The sequence below is a fragment of the Myotis yumanensis genome, unplaced genomic scaffold (genome assembly GCF_028538775.1).
Source record: "Myotis yumanensis isolate MYYU_CA2020_CCGP unplaced genomic scaffold, mMyoYum1.0.hap1 SCAF_7, whole genome shotgun sequence".
NCBI lineage: Eukaryota > Metazoa > Chordata > Mammalia > Chiroptera > Vespertilionidae > Myotis > Myotis yumanensis.
This window is the reverse complement of record NW_027223758.1, coordinates 1,918,923-1,941,219: the sequence shown is the minus strand read 5'-3', so window position 1 is coordinate 1,941,219 and position 22,297 is coordinate 1,918,923. Positions and strand designations below refer to the sequence as shown.

General features: G+C 53.4%; 1 protein-coding gene across 5 annotated transcripts in view; it reads left to right on the top strand.

The window, feature by feature from the left end:
• Positions 1–305: 305 nt before the first annotated feature.
• Positions 306–22,297, top strand: part of MYT1 (myelin transcription factor 1) — a 62,769-nt gene continuing 40,777 nt past the window's right edge. For 3 of the 5 annotated variants that reach the window (XM_070419534.1, XM_070419533.1, XM_070419530.1), the window contains exons 1-2: positions 585–886; positions 19,820–19,917. The gene's annotated coding sequence lies outside the window, so the exon portion shown is untranslated. Of the gene's footprint in view, positions 346–584; positions 887–1,303; positions 1,386–19,819; positions 19,918–22,297 lie in introns of those variants that run through there. The other 2 variants (XM_070419532.1, XM_070419531.1) reach the window with 2 other exon arrangements.

Here is a 22,297-nt window from a genome sequence, read left to right as displayed (position 1 = left end):
TGTAATAAAAGAAAAGTATCTTTTCTTGATTGATTATTTGTGTGTATAAATTTATTTTTTGGTCTGTGGCCACAGGTACTATTTAAGCACTTTAAAAATATATACACACATCCATTTACGTCACTGATACTTGAATATGCAGATGAACTGCTATGTAGCCCTCCTGGCTCATCTGAGTGATAAATTCTGCCGTCCGTTCTTTATGATGGTAGGTCATATTCTTAACCACCAATAAATATTGTAAAGTACTTTCTCTGCAGCCGTGCTAACCCAGGGCATCTGTCATTCCGGTTGCTGCTATTAGGAATTATTGGACTGAACCACTGGTGGAGAAAGCAGAGGGGGGTGAGCATGGCAGTTGTGACGCTCTCTGCCCTTTTGTGTATTTTGCATAAAAAACCCAATCATGTTGCATATTAATTATAAACCAGTGTGGGCAAATGTGGGCACCTTGTGCTGGAGGTGGCTCAGAGCAGGAGCTGGGGGCTCCGCCAGCCCGGCCCCTCTCAGTTCCCAGGTCAGCAGATCCATCTTGCTGATGCTATACTGTAAATTTATTTCACCTCGGAGAGTAAACAGATATATTGAGCCCCAAGGGTTCATGGGTAGCGTATTTACAAAGGAGCCTCTCTGCCAGCCCGTGCCACCGCTGCTAATGAGAGCGGTCATTAAGTAAATGAGACGCTGCCTTTCGCTGGCTTAGGAGCCCGCACACTGAGGGGAGAAGATATTTAATTGAAACCCGCACACAGGCTTCCCCACATGTGATGCCTGGCAGGCAGCTGCCTGCCCCTCCTCCCGTCCACCCTGCACCCCCCATGTAAATTTCATGATTGCTTTCCGTGATGTCATTTTGAAAGAGGACAGACAATAGCTGTGGGGAAAGGTAAGTCAATGTTATGTTCTTTCGCGGACAAAGGCAGATCCCGGGTGCTTGGCTCCCCCCTCGGACGGACGGGGACAGGGGCCGGGCATGCGAGCAGCTAGTTGCCGGGATGAAGGCTTTCTCTGCAGGGGGAGCAGGTCGGGGGCGGCTCTCTAGAGCTGCTCTGTTGGGCCGAGGCGCTCTTCTCCTCCGGGGTCTGCCGGGGCTGGTTTCCTCCCCTCTCGGTCCCTCCCTGCTCGCTCGCAGGCTTGGCCTCTGAGTTGAGTGGACACTCTGTGCATCTCCCGGGAAAGACATTGGGGGACCTGGTAGCCAGGCGAGAAACTTCACGTGCATTTCTGGAAGAGGAGCAGGTGCCTGCAGCTGTGGGACCGCGGCTGTGACGGAGAGGACGCTGCCTCCGTCAGCAGCAGATCTCCCTGGAACGGGGACTCAGAGTCCGCACATCATGTGTGGCCCCCCCCCCCGCCCCCCCGAGACGCGGAGTGGAGATGGTCATGTGAGCATTTGTCTTTGCCTGTCACGTATCTCTAAAGTTAGGGAACAACACCTAGGTGCATGCATCTGTGGGGGAGAGTGCAGGAATGAGTAGCCATTCCTCTCGGTCCCTTCTCGCGATGTGACAGGGTCCCGAGAGCCATGGTGTATGTATTGGTGTAACTGGGCTTGTGTATTTAAAACTAAAAATCCTGGTTGGCCGAGCAGTTGGTGTGAGCTTTGAGCGACGTGGTGCCCTTGTCTGTGGCTGATATGTCAGGGTGTGGACTTTGTTCTGTCCCCTGGATCACTTTCTTCTTTGTGAGCCAGGAAAGTAGACGAGCCGCGGGCCCTTGTGTGTGTGGGTCCTCATGCGGGAGCCTACCTCTTCTTCCTGTCCCACAGCTGTTCTTGTCTCAGAGTCCATGTCACCAGTGGATACCACTGGCTGGTCAAGTTTGTTGAATTCCTGAAACAAAACACCGGGGAGGTGGCTCTGGGAGCAGGAGGAAGGCTGGGTCTCCGGCCAGCAGACTGTCCCTGTCCGGGTGCTGCTGACATCCTTTATCATCATTCTTTTGGGAGAGGGTGGTGGGAAATGTTGCCTTAGTGGTTTAAATAAAGTCAGAGAACCTGTGATGGTCTCTGAGGCGAGTGGCTGAGTGAACAAAAGGCAGGCGGGTGCTGGGCAGATCGAGGGGTGAGCCTGGGTGAGGGTGACCGGCGTGGGCCCCTCCCGTCGGTCCTGGGCTGTGACGATCACCCCCTTCCATGTGCTCTGTTAGTTACTGTACACAAAAGAGTGGGAGGGCGGGGATTGGAGTTTGTGGCGCAGCAGGGAGGGCGTCCCCCACAGGACAGGACCTGCTAGCTTCCCAGAGTGGTTTGCTGTGCAGAGCAGGCCAGCCAGGGTGCAGGCGCAGCTTGCTGGCAAAGAGGAGGCAGCTGCAGGAACCCTCGGCCCCTGGAGCTGGAGACGGGGCCCCTGTGTAGCACCGGCCCTCCCCGGGGCCATGAGAGCGGGGAACAGAGGCCTTTCCATCTTGGAACCACCTGGGCTGAGTTCCCTTGGACTGCGGGGCCCAGATGTGGGCCTGGGAGCTCATGCAGGTCAAGGAGGCCGCTTCTGACCTGGGGGCCTGAGGGACCCTCAGGATTGCCCTGGTCTAGAGGCAGCCCCAAGTACTTGAGACAATATACCTTCTTGGAAGGTCTGGCAAAAGCAGAGTTCTGGTGCCAGATGGCAGAGAACCTGGTTAGAGGTGACCCCCTGTGGGCGCAGAGCCTTTGGGGCTGAAAGTTTGCTCTGTCCTGGTTGTCACAGCAGCTTTTACTTGAAAGCCCTGTCAGTGCTCAGAGATGTTGACAGGCCTGCCGAGTGTGCTGGCCCCTGGCTCAGAGGAGCGCTGGTTCTGGCTGGAGCTGGGCCCAGCTGTTCTGGGCACTCTCCCTGGTGCTGCCCAGAGCCTGGCCCCTGCTTTTCCTACTGCCCTCTTTTGGCCTGGAGTCACCAAGGTTGCCCACCGGGACATGGTGACTCTGTGAGCTTGATGGCTGGGGGGTGGGGTGGGGGGTGGGGAGGAAGGGCGGAGGGGGGGCTGGAGTGTGTAGGCAGCACAGAGCCAAGCTGACCTCCCTCCAGATGGGGCCCATGCCTGGTGATGGCCACACCGTTGGGAATGCTGGTTTGCATGGCCCAGCACTGGGCACACAGCAAGACAAAGTATCTGAAGACACTGTGCCAGAGTGCCAGCAAGGTCCCCTTGGCCTCCCGCGGCTGCCCTGATGGCAGTGGGCACACTGGTGGGGCCAGCTCCTCCTGGATGGGCTGGGCGTGCCATGTGCCATAGTGAAAGCTCAGGCCCCACCTGGTGACCATCTCTGTCAGCACCATGTGGCCCAGAGCGATGGAGTGATAGGAGGCGGGGACTAGCCCAGGGGCTGGGTGCCCCTGTCACCTGATCGGCCGGCAGGGCACTGGACAGCCAGTAGGATGCAGTCAGTCACCAGGCTTTCTGGGAAGACCAACACTGCACTGGCCCGAGCCCTGGAGGCCTGGCCCAGGTCCTCTTGCTGTCGGCTTTTAGCTGTGGAAAGCCGGCAGGAGAGCCCTGCAGGTGCCGCTGGGCCTCGCCCCAGTCTCAGCTCCCAGACTGCCTCCTACTGCTTTCCTGTGAACTCCCTCATGAATAACGGAGCAGTTGAGTGTCTACTTTAACGGGAATTTTGTGGTGAGAGTTGATAGGAAAATGGTCTTTGGGAGCTGGCATCATTAGATTAGTCAGCCCCCAAAATGCCATTTCCCAGAGGGGTGAGAGCAGTGCCCCTAGGGCCTTCTGCTCCTAAGACCCCAAGGCCATTCTCTCTGGGGACCCCTCCTGGGCAGCCCAGCCAGAGCGCTGCGGGTCTGGTGGGGGAGGTCTCGAGGCCCTCAGAGTACTTTCTGTCTTTCATGAATGCTGAGTTTCATTTCTCCAAACGTTGCTTTAAAAACTCAAAACAAAACGAGAGAGGGACGTGTTTCACTTGAAATGCTTTTGCTCTCAGACTCCGCGCGTCAGAGAGAACAGAGACAGGACCCCGCAGGGGAGCGCAGCTCCGGGCGCTTCCAACAACCCCCTCTCCCGTCAGCGTTGCTGGCACCATCCCACCCTCCCTGGCTCTCACCGTCAGGAACACGTGTGCTTTCTTGTGCCAAGAGAGGCTTTACCATTCGCTTCATCCCTTTTCCGTTTTTAAATTTGCCCACAAAAGTGCAATGTTATTTTAATCAGACGGCATGAAAGTGACTGGGGGACGGCTGTGAGCAGGCCCTGTCGGGACCAGCACAGGCAGCAGTGGGAGGGAGACGCAATGGCACAGGGTTGGGCATCTGGTCTCAGGCCCCCCTCCTGCCACCCCGGCTGCTGCATCTGCAGCCCCACCTTCAGGGTGTTCTGGTAACTGCAGGGGCTTGTCCTGGCAGCGTGGAGCTGGCCAGCCTGTGTAGTGTGCCATGCACTGAGCGGGGCGGGCAGTGATAGGTCCTTGAAGGACTGGCATTCTGTGTTACTCGGGGTGGTGGCGGGGTGCGAATGTGCTCACGCGGTGACCTAGATGTAGGCACACACGCCATATGGCCCGAGCTGCTGCTGGACCCGCTGCGGGGCTCCCACCCACACTCACGCCTGGCTTCACACCTTGATGGTGTTGGACGTCGGTCTGAGGCTCTGGCAGAAGCCATCTGGGGCCTCTCCTTTTTTCCCATTTTGTTCCCTAAAAGCTGCACATTAGAGGAGCAACCTGAGCTCCAAGGCCGCTCCCCTCCCCTCTCTCCCCGGCTTCTCATCAGACCCAGGGCCGCCCTCCCACATTCCCTCTGCTGTGGCAGCTCAGACACTCCCTTGTGTGCAGGTGCCTGCGTGACAAGGCCCACGGGGCCCTTGGGCTCCCAGACCTTAAACCCACCTCAGCCAGTGGCTTAGGGAGGCTGAGTCATGGTGAGCCAGACCCTCTGTTCTGAGGGCCCGGATGTTTCCATGTCCCTGTCGTCTTACTGAGCTGACTTGTGGCAGCCCTTCAGCCTTTGCACCGGCTGGATTTGCTGAGTCCTGCGAGTAACTGGCTTCAGTTCTGTCCCCTGAGGATGGCCAGGGGCTCCTGTGGAGCTGGAGGTGCTGGCCTGCCCCGGGGCGGGTCAGACACAGCGCTCTCCTGGGATGCGCACACGCTGCCTCTCCCCCACAGCCCTCCTGGGAGATGCCCATGGTCTGTGTCCAGCTTCCTCCAACCTTAGTCTCCGTCCCCAAGTGAAGATCCCCAACCTGCCTCCCAGTGGCGCTTCCTCTCCCTGCAGCTGAGTTTCATTCTCATTCCAGGCCCTGACCAGGCCCGGGGGGCGGGGGGACCTCTGCAGCTTCTCTGTGCGGTGCGCTCAGTGTCTCATCCTTGATCTGCCGTCTTGGCTGCTCCGTAGGACACTGCACCCACCTCGCATGTGTCCCCGCTCCCTCTGAGGAGCACCTGCAGGCCCAGGCCCGCCCACTGGCCGCAGGTGCAGGTGCTGCCCAGGTTCCTGTGAACAGGGCCCCGCTGGACATGCCAGGGATGCTTCTCAATTTTGGTTTCAAGGTTGGAAGGAAATTGAGTCAGAAGAAAAGCGACTTCAATGCCCTGTGAGGAGTTTCAGTTCTTGAGGTTGGTTCTGCCCCGGGCGGACAAGACCACGTCCTGTGAACGTGCCTCTGGCTCTTCCTTGTTACGGTCAGATTTTGGTGTGTTTAGCGTTCTGTGTGACCTCCTTTTATTCCCACCCTTGCTGTGGCGGTTTGCTGAGGCCCCTGAAGCAGGTTAGCGGTGAGGGCTTCCTCCTCTTACATGCACCCGCCAGGTCTCACAGTTGGTGAGAGCTGTGAGCGCACTGCCTCCGCTCATGCAAGTTCTGCTGCGCCTGCCTCGGAACTCCACTGAGCCGCCAGGAAAGCCAGAGAGGCCGCAGCCAGGCCCTGATTCCTCAGAGCGTCAGGAGCAGAGAGGGGTGGGTTTGGCGTGGCCCCTCACAGGCTGCTGGCTCTGGGCCTTGGCCTGCCTTCCAGCTGCAGGTTTGACCCTCAGCTTCTGGCCCTGGCAGACCCCAGATAGGCTCTGTTAGGGGAACTGGACTCCCAACTCTTATGCTACAGGGTGCACTCCCTGGCCCCACCCAACCCCTCCTGCCAGGCCCCTTCCTGTCCAGGGTCCCTCTGAGGCCACCTGGCCTGACCAGATGGAGCAGAGTGTTCCTGGCGTTGCTTGGAGGCTGGCAGGCAGTCCCACTCGGGCCACTGAGCCCTGGAGCTGGCCCTTCTCTCCCCCAACGGGCCCTGGGGGTGAAGAAGGGCCATGGTGCCCATGTGCCTTCTGGAGACCACAGAGACCTGTGCGGAGGGCCCTGAACCAGCCCCCTGGGTTCCCCGCTTGGTGGGTGAGGCTGTGCCAAGCCATCCATCATGCTGCCTTCTCCTCTGCGTATTCCTGGACCAAGACAGGCAATCTGAGGTGCTTGCTCTGAAGGTTTCTGAGGTTGGCTCAGCCTGGCTGGCCACCACCCTCTTTTCCTAAGCACGGGGTGGCCCAAGCTCTGGGCTTGCGGGGCAGCAGCCACAGACAGAGAGGATGGGTGGGTGGCACTGATAGGGCCCTGTGCTCTGGGGGCGGTGCGGGAGACGGCACACATCTTCCCAGCTCCTGCCTGGCCTGCTGCCGGGCTTGGTTAGTGGGGTGGGTTGAGGGAATCGCGGGGAGCCCCCACCACAATGCCTTCTGCCCTGACCACTTCCTTTGGGCTCCCCCTGGTTGTTCTCCTAGCCCAGTGATGGCGAACCTTTTGAGCTCGGCGTGTCAGCATTTTGAAAAACCCTAACTTAAATCTGGTGCTGTGTCACATATAGAAATTTTTTGATATTTGCAACCATAGTAAAACAAAGACTTATATTTTTGATATTTATTTTATATATTCAAATGCCACTTACAAAGAAAAATCAACCAAAAAAATCAACCAAAAAAATGAGTTTGCGTGTCACCTCTGACACGCGTGTCATAGGTTCGCCATCACTGTCCTAGCCTGTTCTTCCAACCTTTCTTACTGCTGTCCCCCCGTCCCCCCCCCCCCCCACTCATCCCCCCCCCCTCCCTCTCTCCTCTTCTCAGGGGAGCTTCCGAGAGTGTCCTGGGGTCCCATCAGCCCAGTTGTAGGTGGGATTGGGGTCATAGTGGAACTCCGCTTGGGGTAGAAGGTGCCGTGAAGTCCGTGAGCATCGCGTGGAAGCTCCTGCAGCCTGTGTCTCAGGCCTGGCTGGGTTGGAGGCCTGGCCTGGGCAACTCAGGCTGGAACAGCTCTGCACCGAGGCCTCTCCCAGGACGGGCCTCAGGGGGCTGACCAACTCCGCCCACCACCTGGGATCCGCCCTCCCTGCTGGCAGGCTCCGTGACAGATGCCTGAGAACGCCTGTGATTTGGTTTAGAAAGTCATTATTACTGCGGGCGCTTTCGCTGCTGTTTCTACAGCCTTGGTGAGGTTAAAAGAAATAATAATAATAATATAACAAAGACTCAGCCACAGTCACTGACAGCAACGTGCTATTTGCATTTTTAAGGAACCACTTCTTTGAGATAGCCTGGGTGAAAGGTCACTATTTGCATATAAATGGAAAAGTGTGCGGCTGGAAGTTACGTCTGTATTATTTTCTCAGCAGAGAGCTGCTGCTGCAGCGATTAAGGGACAGGCTTGCATTTGGCTTTTACTGAATAGAGAAAGTTCCAGTGAGGCTGATTTAGAAGCAAAATAATGAGAGAACCTTGCAGAGCGAAGGGACTGCCAGCTCCTCCGCCCCCCCTTTTCACCTAAACTCAGCAAAAGCAGGTCTGTCTGCTCTACTCAGCAAGTCTTCATTTTATTCTCCCGGAATCCCAGCTTAAGAAAAAAGGAAAGAAAAAGAGCAAAACTTGCCTCATTTACCCCTGGGCCCTGTTTGCCCTGTTTGCATTTCCTGCCACAAGCTGGGGCGTGGGTGGGATGCCAGCGCTGCCAGGTGGGAGGACCCCCTGCAGCTGTGAACCCAGGTGTGAAGCCCAGAGGTCGGGGGTGCGGGGGCTCCCTGTCTGAGAGGCAGGGGCTGCAGGAAAAGCCGGGGCGGCAGGAGGAGGGATAGGGGTCGGAGTGGGAGGAGGCAAATATCGAGTGCCTCTGCCTGGGGCCCACGTGTCCAGGGCACCATTGCCACTTCCTGTTTCGTGTTGTGGCTGTCAGACTCCCGAGGGACAGCACCACCCAGGAGGCTGCGCAGAGTAGCGGGGCCCAGCGAGGCCAAGCGGGGCAGGTTGGAGCCAGCCTCCTGGGCTCCAGGGACAGTCCTGAGCGAGCGGGGCCCTGCACCTGCCGGGTCTGAGGATGCCGGCCCCCCTGCACCTCCCCTCACAGACCTCTACTGACTGCCCCGTCACTGAAATCACGTCCTCATGTCCCATTATTTTTCAAAATATTTTTGAAGCAACCTCAAACTCACAGGAACATTTCAAACACAGGACAGAGCTGCTTCTCCTGACCCTCTGGAGAGCATGCTTGCCGCGGCCACGCCGTCACCCAGAACACCCTGAGCGGGAGGCTCACGGCGGGCGGGGAGGCTCACGGAGGCTCACGGCGGGCGGGGAGGCTCACGGCGGGCGGGGAGGCTCACGGCGGGCGGGGAGGCTCACGGCGGGCGGGGAGGCTCACGGCGGGCGGGAGGCTCACGGCGGGCGGGAGGCTCACGGCGGGCTCGGCCGCAGCACCTGGGCTGCTTCTCACTGGTCAGCATCAGCCTTGACTGTTAACACAGGAGCAGAGCTGGGGTGATGGGCCTGGGACAGACACTCGCCAGGGCAGAAAGCCATGGGTGCCTCGCAAGGGGCAAAACTGGGAAAACAAGAACCTTGTCTCCAGGGTGACCTCCTCTCCCTGGCACATCACTGGATATACAGTTTGGACCCTAGATCTTTCATATCAGGGTTTAGGCCCCTGACCTTTTTCTCCAAAGATAACATCAAGGCCTCAGCTGTATTGCAGCTCCAGGCTCAGAGAAGCAGCAAAACCAGACAAGTGAGCTGCCCTGGATGATGACCCCCGGCCCTGGCAGCGACCAATCAGCGGAAACCATGACCCTGAGAGAGCACACCTGGAAAGCTGATGAATATTCTATTAAGACTCTCCCCTGAGACCTCCCATAAGATTCCCACCTGCAAGAGAGAGAAATACATTCAGGACAAAGGACTCAGTATGCCCTCTCCCTTCAAGGAGCACGCCCAGGCCATTTCCCTCCCCTTTCCTTCCCCCACAGGCATGAATCCCCTAACCTCTAAGGGACCCATGAGACTTGCAACCAGGGGAGCAGTGGGCAACAGCAGGCAGCTCGTCCTGGCTCACCCCCTGAGCCCGTCTGGAAGCCAGCCAAACTAGGACGACAATTGCACTCCAAACACAAGCCACTGCTGCCATTATTTCAGGAACAGCTGACACAAACCCTGCTCAGCGCAGCAGCTGGCGGCTAGGAAAGCTACAAACCACATTGCCCCCATTTTCAAAGCTCCGGCATGGAAACCACACAATACCTCCAAGCGCGGTCCATCCGCAAGTGTCTTTCTCTACCCAACTACCATCTTCTCAACAAGTATAATTCCTCTAACCCTTCTCTTATACCAGCACCCCTAGGACTCCTTTGTCTATGCAGAACTCCCAACAACTTCTTAGCTCTCCATTCAGAACTCCTTGAGGCGATAGCTCACTCGCAACATGGAGCGATTGTACCCTAGGAGTCATTGCACCAACAGGCATCGCTACCCTCAGCACAACCCAACAAAGCACAACCCCACGCGGGACATAAAGGGGCTTTGGTCGAGTCCTGGCAGGGTCATTGGGACAATCTCAGCCGTAGCTTCATGGGGAGGGCTCACCTGCCATGAACACACTCTAACAGAACTCACCAACCCGATAGGAAGAACATCTCTGCCCTGCGAACCACTTAGCCGACTCCCCAGGACCCTGGGCTCCCTAGCCGATTAGTCCTTGACAACCTGTAGCCCTGGTGCCCTCCTCACAGAGCAGGGAGGGGTCTGTGCAGGTATTCACAGACTTGCTGTCCCTCCATTAACACTTCCGGTCTCGTTGGAACTAACATAAAGAAAATCTATGAACAGGCAGAACGGTTACACATATATAACTGACAAAACCAAGATATTGGGCAATCCCTCTCTTCCTGGTATCCTAATAAGATGTGGCTTCTACCTATTTTGGGTCCACTCACCTCAATGAGTCTCCTTCTCTCAGACCTTGCATCGGCCATGCCCTCCTTTCCTTGCTCCAAAACTGTATACAACTTATTACAGACACACAGCCAGTCCCGACCATGGCCTACAGGACAATCCTACCATCGCTCTCCAGGTCCCCAACATGCAAACACGGGTCAGGGACATCTCTACACCACCAATCAGCAAGAGGTGGTTCCAGAAGATAGAGACCTTCACCCCGATTCCATAAGAATAATTACTAACAAGCAGAGAGAAGAGGAAAATGTTAGGGCCATATGATCCTTAATGGCCATTTGTAAGCTTCCTGCCACAGGAGACAAGACCAGGAAGACTTGTCCAAGCTTCCCGCCTCAGGAGAACACAGGCCAGGAAGGACTTGCTGGCCACCAGGTGTCAGAGCATATAAGGAAGGGAACCTGTCCTGGAGGCACCTGATCGCACATCTGTGTTCCATCTGACCCCCAGCCCACCAGCTCAGCCCCGACCCCCTGCCGACAGTGACTGCATATGAGGTGGAATCCGGCTCCTGGGGCTGCCAGCATCGCCCCGTGTCCCCTTGGCTCGGTGCTGTGCAGCCCTTCCCTTTGGACACCCCATCCCCCCCTTTCCTTAAATTCCATTTTTCTTAAATGTCCATCTGAGATGCTTTGTAGCCGCCCATGTACCACCACATTAACCTTTCTTTCTTTTTTTTTTTTTAATTTTTAATTAAATCTTTATTGTTCAGATTACATTTGTTCCTCTTTTTTCCCCCCATAACTCCCCTCCTCCCAGTTCCCGCCCCACCCTCCGCCCTCACTCCCCACCCACTGTCCTCATCCATAGGTGCACGATTTTTGTCCAGTCTCTTCCCGCATCTCCCACTCCCCTTTCCCCCCCAAGAATAGTCAGTCCATTCCCTTTCTATGTCCCTGATTCTATTATAATCACCAGTTCATTCTGTTCATCAGATTATTTATTCACTTGATTCTTAGATTCACTTCTTGATAGATGCATGTTTGTTGTTCATAATTTGTATCTTTACCTTTTTCTTCTTCTTCCTCTTCTTAAAGGATACCTTTCAGCATTTCATATAATACTGGTTTGGTGGTGATGAACTCCTTTAGCTTTTCCTTATCTGTGAAGCTCTTTATCTGACCTTCAATTCTAAATGATAGCTTTGTTGGATAAAGTAATCTTGGTTGTAGGTTCTTGGCATTCATCACTTTGAATATTTCTTGCCATTCCCTTCTGGTCTGCAATGTTTCTGTTGAGAAATCAGCTGACAGTCGTATGGGTATTCCCTTGTAGGTAATTGACTTTCTTTCTCTTGCTGCTTTTAAGATTCTCTCTTTGTCTTTTGCTCTTGGCATTTTAATTATGATGTGTCTTGGTGTGGTCCTCTTTGGATTCCTTTTGTTTGGGATTCTCTGCGCTTCTTGGACCTGTAAGTCCATTTCTTTCACCAGGTGGGGGAAGTTTTCTGTCATTATTTCTTCAAATAGGTTTTCAATATCTTGCTGTCTCTCATCTTCTGGCACCCCTATAATTCCGATGTTGGTACGCTTGAAGCTGTCCCAGAGGCTCCTTACACTATCTTCGTATTTTCGTATTCTTTTTTCATTTTGCTTTTCCGGTTGGGTGTTTTTGCTTCTTCGCATTTCAAATCTTTGATTTGATTCTTGCGCTCCTCTGGTCTGCTGTTGGGTGTCTGTATAATATTCTTTATTTCAGTCAGTGAATGCTTACTTTCTAGTTGGTTCTTTATCACAACATCGAGGGTCTCATTAGTTTTCTTGAGGCTTTCATCAAGTTTATCTGCAGCTTCTAGCACATTATTGAAAGCCCTCAAAATTGCGTTTTTTAGCTCTATATCCTCCATTTCTGTCATGTTTTTTTGTCTCCACATTTTTATGCTTTCTTGGTGCACCCCCTTGTGGTCTTTGTGCACAGTCTTGTTCTAGTTAAGCCTTGATTGTTGTAGTTAATACTAGAGGGATTTGACCACCAGGCCGACTGGCTGTGAGAATCAGCTGTGTGGAAAACTTCTGTCCTCTGGGAAGGTGCTAATCTAGCCTTTGCCTGAGGCGATCTGGCAAATGGTTCTGCGCAGGGCTTGGGCGGGGCGGGTTGGGTCGCAGGGGATCAACAGGGCGGGTGGAGGGAGCAGTTATGGCTGCTCTCAGTCTCGTTCCCAGAGGCTCTGTTTCTCAGAACCCCAGCAACGGCTGCAAACCTTGGAGAGAAAGCTGCTCTCACGTTTCAACTGATGCCAGACAATCCCGCTTCTCCCGTTTGAGTCTGAGTCCCTAGAGACTTGCCGGGATCTGGAGCTCAGAGTCTGAGACTCCCTCCTGATTGAAAACGACAACCGCGCACTAGCCACCAGCCCGCTTTGCGCGCGCACCTCCACACCTTTGTATTTTCCATACTGCGCCTCCTCTGAGCCTCGGTATGCTTTTCTCTCTCCTTCTAGTTGAAGAATCTCTCCTCAGCCAGCTTTCCTGTGGTTCTGGGTGATGTCCGTTCCGCTTTTAGTTGTATTTTTGAAGTGGTTGTTTGCAGCAGCAATCTCCGGTGTTTACCTATGCCGCCATCTTGGTTCCTCCGTCACCACATTAACTTTTCAATGACCTTCACCCTCCTGAAGAGTGCTGGTCAGCTTTCGGTAGAACTTCTTGGCTGTCTCCAAGATTGGAGACCCTGGGCATGAGGCCCTGTGTCCTGGCCCTGATGCCTCTGCTTTGGTCAGATGATGCCATCCTACAGCTCCTGATGCAGTGACAGTCTTTCTCCTTGCACCTGATAAGTATTTGGTGGGAAGGTACTTTGAAACTACAGAGATGCCTCGTTCCTCACTTAACTACCAATTTATTCATTTTTATTGATATCTGTGTAGATGCGATTGATTTTACCCAGCAGGTTATACTCATGTCTATGTGCAAATTGTCCCTGCTGACCAGTGGGAACAAGTGCTTCGTTGGCCTCACACATCCAGGGCCTCGCCCATCAGTGCACGGACCACAGTGTTCCCATCCTCCAGAAGGAAAGCCATGCCATCCACAGTCCTCCCCCGGCCCCGAGCCCCGACACTTCTGTGGGGTCATCGTTTCTGGATGGCTGTGCACACGGAGCCCAGCTCCGGTGTTCCTGCTGTCTCTGTGTCTGAGGCTCACACACCCTACCACTAGCAGCACTGCATTCCTTTTCATCGCCAAGTACAACTCAGTGGTATCTTAAAAAAAATAACTGATTGATGGATTTTAGAGATACAGGAAGGAGAGAGAGAGACATCGATTTGTTGCTCCACTTGTTTATGTGTTCACTGTATGTGCCCTGACCAGCCACACCTCGGTGTACTGGGACGATGCCTAAACAACTGAGGCGAGGCCCCATGGTCTTTTGTTTCATCCATTCAGCAGTTGACGGGCACTTGGGTTGTTCCCACCTTTCGGCTGGTCTGAACAAAGATGTAAAGAATCATTGTGTCCAAGGCTTTGTGTGGACATGTTTTCATTTCTCTTGGATCTTTACCTAGGGATGGAATTGTTGGGTCATATAGTGATTCTATGCTTGATATATATTTTTAAAGTTGTCTAAAGAAACATTTTTTTAATGATACACCCTAATTTTTAAAATTTATTTTTAAAAATATGTTTTTATTGATTTTTTTAGAGAGAGAGGAAGGGAGAGGGATAGAGAGAAACATTGATAAGAGAGAACCATCCATCAGCTGCCTCCTGCACGCCCCTTAGTGGGGACTGAGCCTCCACCTGAGCATGTGCTCTCCAGGAATCCAACTGTGACCTCTTGGTGCCCAAGACTTTGCTCAACCCCTGAGCCCCACTGGCCAGGCTGTGCCCTTTTCATTCCCGCCAACACCGTGTCTGTGTTCCAGCTTCTCCGTATTCTCTCCAACGCTTGTTATTGTGTGAGTTTTAAAAGAATTATAGCCACTTTAGTGAGTTTGAGGTTTTAATTGACATTTCCCTAAAGACTAGAGTTGAACTTCTTTTCATGTGTATATTGGCATTCATATGTTGTCTTTGGACAAGTGTCTATTCAAACTGGGTGGTCTAGTAATTATGGCATTGCAAGGATTCTTTTTCTTTTTTTTTAATTAAATCTTTATTGTTCAGATTACATTTGTTCCTCCTTTTTTTCCCCCCATAACTTCCCTCCTCCCAGTTCCCGCCCCACCCTCCGCCCTCACTCCCCACCCACTGTCCTCATCCATAGGTGCACGATTTTTGTCCAGTCTCTTCCCGCATCTCCCACTCCCCTTCACCCCCAAAAATAGTCAGTCCATTCCCTTTCTATGTCCCTGATTCATTATAATCACCAGTTCATTCTGTACATCAGGTTATTTATTCACTTGATTCTTAGATTCACTTGTTGATAGATGCATGTTTGTTGTTCATAATTTGTATCTTTACCTTTTTCTTCTTCTTCCTCTTCTTAAAGGATACCTTTCAGCATTTCATATAATACTGGTTTGGTGGTGATGAACTCCTTTAGCTTTTCCTTATCTGTGAAGCTCTTTATCTGACCTTCAATTCTGAATGATAGCTTTGCTGGATAAAGTAATCTTGGTTGTAGTTCTTGGTATTCATCACTTTGAATATTTCTTGCCATTCCCTTCTGGCCTGCAAAGTTTCTGTTGAGAAATCAGCTGGCAGTCGTATGGTATTCCCTTGTAGGTAATTGAGTCTCTTTCTCTTGCTGCTTTTAAGATTCTCTCTTTGTCTTTTGCTCTTGGCATTTTAATTATGATGTGTCTTGGTGTGGTCCTCTTTGGATTCCTTTTGTTTGGAGTTCTCTGCGCTTCTTGGACCTGTAAGTCCATTTCTTTCACCAGGTGGGGGAAGTTTTCTGTCATTATTTCTTCAAATAGGTTTTCAATATCTTGCTGTATCTCATCTTCTGGTACCCCTATAATTCTGATGTTGGTGCGTTTGAAACTGTCCCAGAGGCTCCTTACACTATCTTCATATTTTTGGATTCTTTTTTCATTTTGCTTTTCCGGTTGGGTGTCTTGCTTCTTCGCATTACAAATCTTTGACTTGATTTTTGCACTCCTCTGGTCTGCTATTGAGTGTCTGTATAATATTCTTTATTTCAGTCAGTGTATGCTTAATTTCTAGTTGGGTCTTTATCACAACATTGAGGGTCTCATTAGATTTCTTGAGGCTCTCATCAAGTTTATCGGCAGTTTCTAACAAATTATTGAAAGCCCTCAAAATTGCGTTTTTTAGCTCTATATCCTCCATTTCTGTCATGTTTTTTTGACTCCGAATTTTTTATGCTTTCTTGGTGCACCCCCTTGTGGTCTTTGTGCGCAGTCTTGTTGTAGTTAAGCCTTAATTGTTGTCGGCAATACTAGGGGTGAATTGACCTCCAGGCTAACTGGCTATGAGAGTCAGCTGTGTCTGCAATGGGAGAGTTCTGTGCTGGATCTCTAGGGCGGTGCTAATCTAGCCTTTGCCTGAGGCTATCTGGCAAATATCTCTGTGCAGGGCTTGGGCGGGGCAGTTCCCAGGGGATCTACAGGGCGGGTGGGGTGAGCAGTTATGGCTGCTCTCAGTTCCGTTCCCCAGTTCGGGCGCCATATGCTGGGGTCCACCCAGCGGCTCTGTAACTGCTGCAAACTTCAGAGAGAAAGCTGCCTTCCCGCTTCTCCCTAGAGACTCGCCCGGATCTGGAGCTCAGAGTCTGAAACTCCCTCCTGATTGAAAACAACAACCGCGCCCTCCGCCCCCAGCCCACTCACATGCGCTCCGCACCTTAGTATTTCACCTCCGCACTGTGCCTCCTCTGAGTCTCAGTATGGATTTCTCTTTCCTTCTAGTTGTAGAATCTCTCCTCAGCCAGCCTTCCTGGGGTTCTGGGTGATGTCCGTTCCATCTTTTAGTTGTATTTTTGAAGTGGTTGTTCGAGGCAGCAAACTCTGGCGTTAACCGATGCCTCCATCTTGGTTCTCCTCAAAAGGGAGATTTCTAAAAACAGCTACTGCTGGGGTCCAATCCCAGCGGGTCCAGGGGTCCCCAAAGGTGTGGACTGAGTCGGCGAAGAAGGAATGACACGAAGACAGCCTTCAGTTGATCAGCAGCCTACTCAGGACCTATAGCCAGGATCTCCAGCCAAAGTTCTGGTCGGAGTTCTGGTTAGGATCTGATGATGATCTGATCGCAAGGATTCTTTATGTGTTCTGAATACCAGTCCCTTATCAGATATATGATTTGCAAATATTTTCCCCCAGTTTATGGGTTGTATTTTCATCTTATTCATGGTGTTTGATGTACAAAAGTTTTAAACTTTGATGCTGTCCAATTTCCCCACTTTTTTCTTTTATTACTTGTTCTATTGGTGTCATATCTAAGAAACCATTGTCTAAGTTAGAGTCAGGAAGATGTGCTCCTATGCTTTCTAAGACTTTAGCTCTTGCCTTGAGATCTGTGATCCACTGTGAGTGAATCTTTGTGTATGGTGTGAGAGGGTCCAGCTTCATTGTTTGATAATCCTGTGCTCCTTGAATTGCCATGTAAATTTTAGAATCAGTTAGTCAATTTTCGCGAACAAAACAGCTTGAGAGACAGAAGTTGCTGGATTGTGGTGAGACTCAGGACGTAACTGTGGCAGGATTTGGGGCCCAAGACAATGCTGGTGCCCTGCTTGAGGAGCTGGGAGGGGAAGCTCAATCCTACGAGGAGCAGATGTTAAGAGCAGGGACCAGAGATGGAAGAGAAGGACCTGCAGGCAGTGGGGGAGAGGCTCGGGGTTGGGGTGCACATGGGGATGTGGCATGGCTGTGACTGGTGACCCCTCAGGGATCGTGCTCTGGTGGAAGGCTGTGGGTGGAGGCCACTGTGGTGGGGAGTGAGGAGCAGAGTTAGCCAGTTTGGGTCCCTTAAGAAATGTGGTTGTGATGGGGTGAGAGGGAGGCTGCGGGCTGTGGAGCCCACAGAGATGGTAATTTTAACCTCAAGTTTGTTGAAGAGTTGAAAAGCCCCAGGAAGGGTCCAGTTGAGAAGACTGCGAGGTGCCCCTGGGACCCTTTATTCGATATTGGGAAGGAGTGGACATCAAGCTCGCATGGAGAGGTTGGCTCAGCCAGGATGTCGGGAACAGAGGGGGACCAAGGAGGGCTGGGCTGGGGCCTCCCGAGACCGTCTCTCATGCTCGGGGCCCAGGGCTTGTGCTGCTGTTTGTCAGGAACTGTCCTGGGCCTGGCGGGCTGGCCCTGGGGCTGCTGAGCTGGGGCAGTGGCTGCCGTCAGCAGAGGGCTGGCTGGGCTTGGGCAGGAAGGCGCTCTGCTCACAGACCCACCACCCTGGTGGCAGGCCCTGGTTGCTGCTCTGAGTTTGTCTGCCAGCCAGAGTCTCGTGATAGAAGTGAGTTTGGGGCCTCTGCGGGGACAGACACTGGGCAGTGTGGACAGACAGGGCAGGTGATGCCCGGTCCTAGAGGAGTCATGGCCTCCTCTGCACCACCTGCCCCCAAGTGGCCTGATTGCTGTTTGAGTCCATGCACAGGGATTCCGATGAGCTGATTAGACACCTAAGAGCTCACAGGCGGGGTTGGTCCTGAGGACAACCTGCTCTTCCCTTCAGATCCCCATAATAAGGCTGCGACAACCTCACGTGTCTATTGTGTACCAGACCCCGGAGGGCACGTTGCACACGAGCTCTCAATCCCCAGGCCTCCCTCCCCTCACTTCGTGGATGGGAAAGGGGGCATGCAGGTCGTGTGGGAGCAGCTCTGCCCCTCCGCCCAGTGTGTCCAGAGCAGGTGGCCCCTGCAAGGCACATCCTGCTGGGCCCCAGCAGGGCCGCCCTCCAGCCTGAGGACTCTGAGTTGGGTGGTGGGGCCTTTGTGTGCTGCCTCCGTGTGTCAGATAGGAGGTGTCCCGTCTGTGACGTGGCCAGGCCACGGGCAGGTCCTGGGGGACCCGGCCCGGGAGGAGTGTTGTCTCCCAGCAGTGATGATAGTTTTCTGCCAAAAGCTTCCCAGGAAGAGGAAGGACTCACATCAGGGGAGAACTGGTTCATGATGAGGATCTGGTCCCGGGGGTGCGCCCTGTTTGACGCCGAGTCCCAGGGGTGTGAGCTCCAGGTCGCGGAGGTGCCATCCTGCTCCTGTGCCCAGACACTCTCTACCTCATGCTTTCCCTGCGCAGGAGTGGGGAGCACAGGGAGTGAGGCCAGGTGGCGTGGGAAGCACCTGTGAGCTGGTTGTCTCCCATCAAACAGAAAACCAGAGTTCCCTCCGAGAGACTTGCTCTGCTCACTGGCTGGGCTGCTCTGGGAAGCAGGAGGGACCTCGAGGGGTCACACAGGGGTGGGGGCATGTCTAGGGCCCTTTTGGGGTGCCAAGAGGGCAAACAGTCCTGCCCGCAGCACAGACCTTACTCAGGCTCTTATGCTCTCCCCTCCAGCTGCCATGACACACGCCCCAGTCACCTCACACATTTACATGTGTCATGGAGACAAGAAATCCCGCTGGAGCCTGGCACATCAGTCAGTGCACAGGTGGCTGTGGTGTCTCCTGACCAGGAAATGTGTGTGGAGAACGAACCCCGTGCACTCTCACCTCTGCCCTCAGGTGTGAGACACGTCCTATGACTGGCTGATTCACCCGAATGTCCTTCATCCCTTCCAGGTGTGAGTCTGTCTGCTCCCACTTTGCAGCCTCCGCCTGTTTATTCAGGGCCTTTGTGGCTCCCACATGCGTCTCCCACACACCTGCCATGGGCTTGAAAATCTGAATGCCGGCGGGTGGACCTGTCCTCATTTTGGGTGTGCTGGTGACTGGTGAGGACCTGGGAGCCAGGAGTCACAGCCCACACCTCTCTGGTTGAGGCCAGTCCTCACAGGGGTCCCCTGCAGGTGACTCATTGCTCAGGGAGGCAGGTACACGCTAGGTACCAAACCAGTCCTTTGAAGACCTTGCATTAGGCGTCTCCTTGACAACCAGTCTGCTTCTCTCAGTGTCATGCTCCTGGAGATCACAGGAGGCCCTTTGAGGGTATGGAGTCGTTTCCAGACATGTGGACGCTGTGGCAGAGACACGAGGGTGCTGGGGGCAGGAGAGGTGAAATTCTAGACGGACCACGTGGGGGATGCTTGCCAAGCGTGCAGGGCCGATGAGTGTCAGAGCTGTGGGCCCAACTGCCTCCAGCAGAATCCAAGCCCCCTTCAGGGAGCAGCAGAGAGCAGAACGCAGGAATTTTCATTTCCTGTTTTTATTGTTGGTTACTGATGGCCTTTCTTTGAAACGCTGCTGCTGCCTGTTGTGGAAAGCTAGTTGTCATGGAAACAGAGTGCCACAGGGAATAGGCACACAAGGCCTTTCTTTGTCACGTCCAGCTGATGCCGCAGCCTCTGCAGAGGCTGGAGTTTCTGTGAGGAATTAAACATTAACTGGGGGCGCGTCGCAGAGGAAAGTGCTGGGAGCCAGGCCGAGGGGAGCAGGGTCCCCTCAGTGGAAGCCCCAGTGTGTCCTGTAACCCCAGTCAGTGCAGGTGTCCCAGTCAGAAGTGATGTTCCTCCGAGAGTCTTGCGTGTCTCGCAGTGGATCCCAGGAAGGGGCTGTAGATGGCTGTGCAGACGTGACCCACATTTCTCGGCTTCTGTCCTCGGGACGCACAGCCACATTCATTGTTTCCTTTTTCTGCCTCAGAAAATGAGTTCCGGGGTGAGCTGCTGAGCCAGAGGTGGACACACGGAGACAAGGCCAGCAACTGCAGGACCTTGAGGCTTCTGGACGGACACAGCAAGGTGAGGCACTCAGAGGGCCACCTGCCCTGCCCCAGGCAGGCCCACCCCCGGCCTGGAGCAGCACAGGTGATGTTTGTCTGGTCATCAGTCTAGATTAGGCAAAGCTGGGTGGGGCCAGGGGCACTTTAAACAAAGGGAGAAGAGTGGCTGAATAGAGCAAATCCACGGGTGACAGTAGCCTCACTTGGGCCAGGTCCCTGTTCTGAGGCCATTGCATCGGCTCCCTGATGTCCTCAGCCCCTGATGCATTGTCCTCTCTGCGCCCGGGGCAGGCTGAGAGTCCCTCAGGACTCGTGAGGTGTGCTTCCTCCTTTATGTCGATCTCCCCAGGTGGAGGCAGATGGGTCACGCTGGCCTAAGACTCACTGGTGGCGGTGGCTGAGGTGCCCTCTGTGGGACTGCTCCCTAACCCAGGACATCCCGTGTGCTGGCAGCCACGCCATGCCTCTAATTCTAGAACTTCCCATGATGTTCTCCGGGTAAGGCAGGTCCCCAGGGTCAGGTGACCCTCAGAGATGAAAGTGCAGGCAACAGCAGGCTTGGTGGGCCTCCCTTCCCAGATCTCAGATTCTGATCTCATTTTCTTGACACGAAGACACTCTCTGACAAGGCTCCAAACCATGACCCAAGGTTTGGCCACCAAGATGTGACCGCCCAGAGTGTAGGCAGCCAGGGCTACAAAGTTCTGGGTGACAACCTCCTCTGAGAGTGCTGGCAGTTCACTCTCAAAGCCCAACATCTTTCTTTCCAACCTGGTGACTGGAGTGGGCACTTTCAGGGTCTGTCCGAGCACCTCCTTCCACACTTTCCTTCCTGTTTGGTGACTGGTGCCATCTGGAGCCTGAGGCCAAAAGAAAAGGCAGTAACACCAACCCTGCCTTTATTAAATTTTTGGCATTTTTTTAAATCATGGATTTCCTGCATTAATTTCAATGTGTTAAAATACTTCATTAAACTATTGTTTTATCTTGATCACTGAGTTTTTGTTTCCCCCTTAAATGCATCACCCCATCCCAGCCCTGAGCTGCTAAACAGAGATCACGTGACCAGAAAGTGACAGGCAGCCTCAGAGCTATTGCGGGTCCAGGCATCCACAATAAACAGGTATCAAAAGACAGTGAGTCATTCACTTTTTTTTTTTTGGTCAGAATGCACACAATATTTATTGATTAAGTTCGCTGTCTTATATGGCCATGGCTCATGGCCCATATAAGACAATTACAATAATAACATCAAAGATCATTCATCACAGAACACCATAACAGATATATCAATAGTGAAAAAGTTTGAAACATCCTGAGACCTGCCAAAATGTGACACAGAGACATGCAGCAAGCAAACACTGCAGGGAAAATGGCACTGAAAGACTTTCCCTGCAGGATTGCCACAGGCCTCCACGTGCAGGAACACAGGGCATGTGAAGCAGCATAGAAGGAGGCTGCCTGGACTTGATCTGAGGCCAAGGGCCTGGGGACGCACCCTGCGGGTGTTGGCGCTGTGAGGATGGCAGGGAAGTGCTGCCACCGTGGCTCTGGCCTGAGGAGCTCAGGGTGTGGGACCTGCCATGCACTAGTCTGTGGGCCACACTTGGTTCTCTGGCAGCATTGGCTGTTACAAGAGAGACTTGTCTCTCTACCTCGGCAGGTAGGGCCTGAACTGCTGTTCTGATCCGAACACTGTGGGCTGAGGAGGCCGCAGCACAGACGTGCTGGCCTTGGGACAGCAGAGAGCCACGTGGCAAAGCAGGACTGGCCTCAGTCAGGAGGTGGGTGAGGTGAGGAACAGCTCAGTGCCTGGAGGGCAGCGGAGCAGAGGACCCGGTTCTTCTGTGGGAGGTGTTCACCTTCTGACCCTGGATTCAGCACCAGTCATGCGGACAGCTCCCAGGTGGGCTGGGAAGGGGCCTTTAGAACAGATTAGGTGGTGTGAGTTTAGGGGAAGTGCTGGCTGGTGTGTGTTGTGTGTGTGTGTGTGTGTGTGTGTGTGTGTGTGTGTTTGTGTGCTATTTTATTTTATTTATTATTATTTTAAAAAGATTTTTATTGATTTCAGAGAGGAATGGCGAGAGAGAGATAGAAAAATCAAGGATGAGAGAGAATCATTGATCAGCTGCCTCCTGTATGCCCCCTACTGGGGATTTTGCCCACAACCCAGGCATGTGCCCATGACTGGAATTGAACCCGGGACCCTTCAGTCCACAGGCTGACCTTCTATCCACTGAGCCAAACCAGCTAGAGCTGTGTGTGTGTTTAAACCTAAGGAGAAAAGGAGCAGGCATTGATTGTAGGTCCTTGTACCTCTTCTTGACCTTGAAGAATGAAACACTGCTATTCAGTGGATGACTAGAGCTATGCTATGGAGAAGGTGGATTGCATGACAT